This window comes from Cynara cardunculus (assembly GCF_001531365.2).
Source record: "Cynara cardunculus var. scolymus isolate 2C chromosome LG 12, CcrdV1, whole genome shotgun sequence".
NCBI classification, from domain to species: domain Eukaryota; kingdom Viridiplantae; phylum Streptophyta; class Magnoliopsida; order Asterales; family Asteraceae; genus Cynara; species Cynara cardunculus.
The window spans coordinates 690,218-697,552 of record NC_037539.1 but is presented as its reverse complement, the minus strand read 5'-3'; positions in this window follow the sequence as shown (position 1 = coordinate 697,552).

Genomic DNA, 7,335 nt, shown 5'->3' with positions numbered 1-7,335 from the left:
TAATTTATTTATAGAAATACATTAATTAAGATTCTTTTTAATCTTACCCATTGATTATTATAATATGTGGTTGAGATTGGTTCTCACAGTTACCACAAATAATTCAGTTCTCATTTGATTAAACCCCTATATATATATATGTGTGTGTGTGTGTGTGTGTGTGTGTGTGTGTGTGTGTGATTAGATAAATTTATACATTTATCAATTACTGTACGAATTGAGTAGTTATTGTTTAAATCTTATACCAGATAGTTGTAACCTAAGAAGTTTTGAGTTCAATTTAACTTTAAGTATTGCATAGTAAATGATCTATTATCTCAAAATAACCTCATAGGTTTTGAGTTTAATCTAACTTGAATATTGCATAGTAAATGAGCAGATATATCTCAAGTCACAAAAGCTTAACCGTGATTTCTGTATCTTTTAATAAAAAGTTAGAACTTTTACAGTTTTGATACCATTTGAGTCGTTTGATGCAAATCACCAACAAATAATCATTGCATATGAAACCATAAACTATTGGAAACATATTTCTAAGTTCAAAAGTGTTGGTTTTCACCTTTTTAAATGGTAATTTATTTAAAAGAAATTTCGACATCATCATTGCTTAACATTGCCATTGATGGTCTCAAACTTTACCCCTTTTTCATTAATCTCCTTTACACGATACCCCCAATTATATATGTATATATATATATATACACACACTTTTGATCACGTGAGACCAGCCTGTTTTCGTAACCTTCACAATGTTTTTGCTGTGTAGGTTCGTTTTTTCTTACCTTCATAACATTTTGTTGTGAAGTTTCAGGTGTAAAAAAAGTGGTCTCACGGGTCTCACGAAAACATGCTGGTCTCATGTGAACCCAACCATATATATATATATATATATACATATATATACATATATATACATATATATATAGGAGCGATCAAATGAAAATCACTCAATTTGTAAAAACAGTAAAAACCTCATTCCACCAATCATAATTTTTCATTTTGTTCATTTTTTTGTAATTATGAGAGATTGATTAATCATTTTTATTGTGGAGGATGTTAATCATGGATATTATCATATTCATTATTTTAATTTTAAAAAAATACATGAAACAGTTTCATTAAAATTTCATTAAGTAGTATATGAAACAATTTCATAACCACATATGAAACATTTTCATCAAAAAAGTATTATACGAAACAATTTCATAAGATCAAACAATGAAATCGACGGATGAGAGTAGTTTTTACGGTTTTTACAAGTTGGAGTGTTTTCATTTGATCGCTTATCTCTCTCTCTCTCTCTCTCTCTCTCTCTCTCTCTCTCTCTCTMTMTMTATATATATATATATATATATATATATGCAATTAAACACACATACACACACAGTGGCGGATCTAAGAAATTAATGGGATGGGGGCACATTGGATGGGACTTGGGGGAGGGAAGCATATGGTCATATGGAACCAGGGGGAAGATTGTGAAAATAGAAAATTTAAGTTGGTCAACAAAAGTTTTTGGTTTTTGACTGTGGACTTTTCCCCCAATGCTTAAAGGCTGGATCCGCCTATATATATATATATATATATATATATATATATATATATATATATATATATATATATGATTTTTGTACTTTATGGGAAGGAAAAGTGGTTTGTTTTGGTGAAATGGGTTTTGAAAGATTTGGTGTCCATCGTATTCAAAACATTCGAATTCTCTTCTTTTCATGTACATGTCTAATGGGAATCCCTTCTTCACCTTTACAATCATATCACGTTTTATAATTATAATTATAATTAATATTATATATTGGTTTAAGGTATGAATTTTGTAGCTTTTATTTCTACACTTTCCGCCTACAAATGTTTATCCAACCAACGTCATTGTCTTTTTTTCTTTTTCTTTTTTAATTTCAAAATCATAACATCCAAATACTTATCTTACCAATTATTTACGTCCACAATGAACCCCAGTCAAAGACTCATGGTAATATGTTTGTCCACATCTTAATAGTACAAAAATCGATTCTGGTACCATTTCATTCAAAAGTGTGATGCATTTAGCACCTTCACTTTTGTATCTTATTCTAAAGTATTGATAACTTGTTCTTCAACTTTATAAATTCTTTTTGATTGGTTATTAAAATTACAAATTTTACCAACAAATTTAAAGGGGAATATTTTCTTGATGCAACATGATAAATGCATTACTTGATACATATTTTTTTTTTAAGATAACAGTGGGTTTCCATTATCAATTTATGTGCATTGACTAATCCTTCAGATCACCACGAATGACCTGGAGTCAAGAATATGTAAAATGTTTCTCTTACATATTCTTTTGACATGATATCTGATATTATTTGAAATGTACTTTGAGTTCTCAATTCTATTGCATTAGAAAGTGGGGAACTGCTGACATCTGCCGCAGGGTAAACCACCGCCTCTCAGGTCCCCCCGACTGATGAAACCGTCGCTGGAATCAAGATCTTATTCAAAGTTGACACGAATCCATGGAGCAAATTTGTATGGTACGTTTTTTTTTTCAAAACGAAAAACCCACCTTTAGTTTATTTCGTAAAACCGTTTACTGTACAAAATGTGTTGTTTTATGTCGACTCGGAATCAACCATCATTTGGTTTTGTGTTATGTTTATTTGTTCTCAATCTCATTCATGATGGCCTTAGAGACACTCTTCATGTTTCTAAGGAAGCTTTTGACCTGTAAATTTCATTTTCTTGACTACTTGCAAGATTTTAGAGGACACATTCATGTGCCCTAAAAAGCTCATCTTTGGCTCTTGTGGGCCTCTCAACCTTATCTTTTTCTCCATTTTTTTAGCTAATAATTAAAACATATATTTGCAACTTTTACATGAACATGATGATGGTTTTGCATAGATTCCAAATATACAACTTTTGAAAGCTCATACAATGAACTTCAGATCGTTTTACCAAAGGGTCTTTGCCTTAGCAGTATTGTAATCATTGGCCTCCTAGGAGGTCAAGGGTTCAAAGCCTCACCAACGGTGAGGAGGGTGTGTGAGTTTATTTGTTGCATTTGTCGTATTTATATATTATATCCATCAAAAAAAAAAACTTCAGATTGTTTGCAGTTGTCTGAAAGATTAGACAGTGTGCGTAAGTTGGTTCAAATACCCAACAGTTATCTAAAAAGACAGGGATCCATATAAGTGTATGTGAAGGATCCTTTGATTCTTTTTATGAAATGAAAGTAAGAATGAGAAAGTTGGGGAATAGAAATTGGAATGTTGACTGTATTGAATTTTGGTTGATACCAATAAATAATTATCATTATTATGTATAAGAGGCGTTTTTTTAAGAACCTATGAAATTTGTGATAACCTTGAGAACTGGTGCATCATGTGTTATTTCATGTGATCTTTTTCCATCTATGACTTGGATTTGGTGTATTGATTAACATATATTTGTTTTACAATGTGTTTGTTTTACATACATTCGTCTCACAATCTGAACATTTTTTATGTGTTTGTGAAACAAAAAATACAAATAAATTTTTTTTACATTGTGAAACAAATACATATGAAAGAAACACATTGTGAAACAAATGTATGTTAAATAAACATTAAATCTAAGTCATAGATGGAAAAAAATCACATGAAAGATAGCATAAGATGCACCAGTTTTCAAGGTTATCATAATTTATTGGGTTCTCAAATGATCAAACCCATTATATATATACACACACTTGTATACAAGCACACAAGTTTTCTTCCATTATTCTTGCGAGTTCAATGCCAATTTCTATAAGATATGCTGGTTTGGGATTACGATTTTATTTCTATGTGAGGTTTTTTTGGGTTTGACTTTCGATTTTTGGTTCAAAATTTAGGGTTTGAACCCTAAATTCATGTTTTGCTTCGGTTTCACATTGAATTATATTCTATTAGACGGATGATTTTGACATTTTGTTTTGGATTTCGATATTTGCTTATTTTGCTGGTGGTTATGGCTAACATTGTTTTTTGCGGTCGTCATTATTCACTGTAATATCTATGGGATAGAAAAAATTGTTAAAAAAATACATTAAGCTCATGTCTGCTCAGAAAAGGGAAAACAATAAAGACAGAGAGGCACTCGTGGGAAGAAGGGAAAAACGTATTTCATTGTATTAAACCAGACATTATTGATAATTTTCATTTTCATTCCTCAACTTATTAAACCGATTCTTCAACATTTTTTCAAGTGGAAAAAGCATTTACATGTCATAAAAGGGCATCTTTGTCACCTTTTTCTCTTGTATACTCTTTCAAAAATAGATCTCCTAGCATTATGTATATTATATTTAAAGCCTTTTTTAGAATGTTGTTATAGAGTTGGGTTCACGTGAGACAACATTTTTATACTTAAAACTTTACAACAAAAGGTTGTGAAAGTAAAAAAAAAAGAAGTCAAACCTTCGTAGCAAAAACACTGTGAAGGTTATCTTCATAGTGTTTAGTTGTGAAATTTTTAAGTGTAAAAATGTTGTCTCATGAAAACAGTTTTGTCTCACATGTTTCCAAGTCTGTTGTTATATGTATATATGTTTAAGATATATGTAGACTTTATAAAATACACCGTATTTTATTTTTAAACAATAATAAATTATTATGGGTTGCATTAAAGTTATTTAAAGAAACCAATAAAAATAGAGTATATAGGTAATTAATACATAAACCCAATAATAAGGTAGCATTAATTATATATTTATGACTCAACAAATTATTTTCTAAATAATAATAAACATGTCATGTAAGAGTTGAACAACTACGGTGTACTATTTCCTATTAATTCACATTCTCATTAATTAGATTTGCTTTATTACTGTTACTTTCGTATGAAATTAAGTGTTCATATTTTTATTTTAGTTTGTTTTAAAAAAAGTGTAATTTTTTAAAAGTAAGTTTCTACTTTCCGATTATACTCCTAATTATGAGATAAAAAATCTATCTCTTTATTATCAAGGGTAAAAGTGTCATTTGGTTATTTAAAAAGGGCAAATTGTATGAAAATATAACATACTTTAACTTGATTCCTATTTTTGGTAACGTACTTTCAAAACTTTCATTTTGTTATCTAAGATGTAAAGTTTTAAACATTTAAGTACACGGGTAACCGGTTGAAGCATTAACCGGTTACCATGCTGATGTGACGAGTGATGTGGTATCCAACTTAGTATTATTTGCTGAAGCATTAACCGGATACCACATCAGCATGGTAACCGGTTAATGCTTCAACTGGCTCTCTGGATACTTAAATGTTTAAAACTTTAATCTTAGATACCAAAAATAAAAGTTTTGAAAATACGTTACCCAAAATAAAAATCAAGTTAAAGAACGTTTCTTTTTTCATGCAATTTGCTCATTTGAAAGGGTAATTATTATCTACTCTTAAAATTGTGTTATTTTCATGGTGAACTTGTATTTTGAGATAAAGGGAGTAAATTTTTATGCTTACTTTTAATGAAAAAAATCGGTAAATAAACCTTCTAGTATGCATTATACAAAGAAAATATATAACTGATAAATAGTAAGGACCAAGAAGTTTACCAAACACTTATCCGATAAGTGTTTATCAAGTTACATTACTTTATTGATGAATATAGCTAGGTACAAGAATTTTACTCCGTAAGAGAGAAGACAAGGACCTAGAGTCTTACACAATAAGTGAGGACAACGACTCTTAGCACAGTTACCATTTACCGGGTAAATAGTTGCAAATAATATTGTTTTGGTGAACTAAATCTTACCCAATAAGTAAATGATAATATTAAATTTTACCGATAAACATTTATTTGGATAAACGTTTGATAAACATCCCCTAAATTGTTTAAAGTAAATTAGAATTTATTAAAAGTTGTTTTTACAATTATGAGGATAAAAACAGTCACTTTTAGCATTAAATATTATAAGAAAGTGTTTTCAAAGTTAACTTTGGCACGCAACCAATATTTTCTTTGTATAATGCATACTAGAATGTTATTGATGAATATAACAAGGACCAAGAATTTTACTCTGTAAGAAAGAAGACAAGGACCTAGAGTCTTACACAATAAGTGAGGACAACGACTCTTAACATGGTTACCGTTTACCGGGTAAATAGTTGCACACAATACCGTTTTGTGAACTAAATCTTACCCAATAAGTAAATGATAATATTAAGTTTTGCCGATAAACATTTATCTGGATAAACGTTTGATAAACAGCCCCTAAATTATTTAAAGTAAATTAGAATTTATTAAAAGTTGTTTTTTATAATTATGAGGATAAAAACAGTCACTTTTAGCATTAAATTTTATAAGAAAGTGTTTTCAAAGTTAACTTTGGCACGCAACCAATATTTTCTTTGTATAATGCATACTAGAAGATTATTGATGAATATAGCAAGGATCAAGAATTTTATTCCGTAAGAGATAAGACAAGGATTTAGAGTCTTACGCAATAAGTAAGGACAACGACTCTTAGCACGGTTATCGTTTACCAGGTAAATAGTTGCACACAATAACGTTTTGGTGAACTAAATCTTATTCAATAAGTAAATGATAATATTAAATTTTGCCGATAAACGTTTATCTGGATAAGCGTTTGATAAACAACCCCTAAATTGTTTAAAGTAAATTAGAATTTATTAAAAGTTGTTTTTATAATTATGAGGATAAAAACAGTCACTTTTAGCATTAAATTTTATAAGAAAGTGTTTTCAAAGTTAACTTTGGCACGCAACCATGCGGTGAAACTCATAAATGTCATCTTCACTATAAATTTGAAAATGGTAAATCAAAAAGCTTAATCTATATTATAATTTAGCTAAAACTATTAAAAACTCTTAAAATTCTTAAATTCGTTTATCCCTAAACAATTTCATCCCTATCCGATTTCATCCCATATTTGAATTCGTGTAACTAACTGCAGATAAATACAATCAAATACAGGATAAACATCTAATTTTAAATATAAAAATCTAAAATATAATTAGTATAATCATTAAATTCTAACAAAATACTTAATTATTATCTTTATAAATTTATAATATTAAACCAAAAATAAATGGTTTTATTATTAAACTTAAATAAATTATATATAAAAAATATTCTATATTATAAATAATTTGACAAAAACTTTTTAAAACCACTTTTTATGCGTAAAGTATTGTTTATTAATGCATATTACTTAAAACTCAATATTACAAGTAAATTGTGCGTAGGTACAACTTATTAAATCTCCATATCTGAATTCGTGTAACTAACTGCAGATAAACACAATCAAATACAGGATAAACATCTCATTTTAAATATAAAAAATCTAAAATATA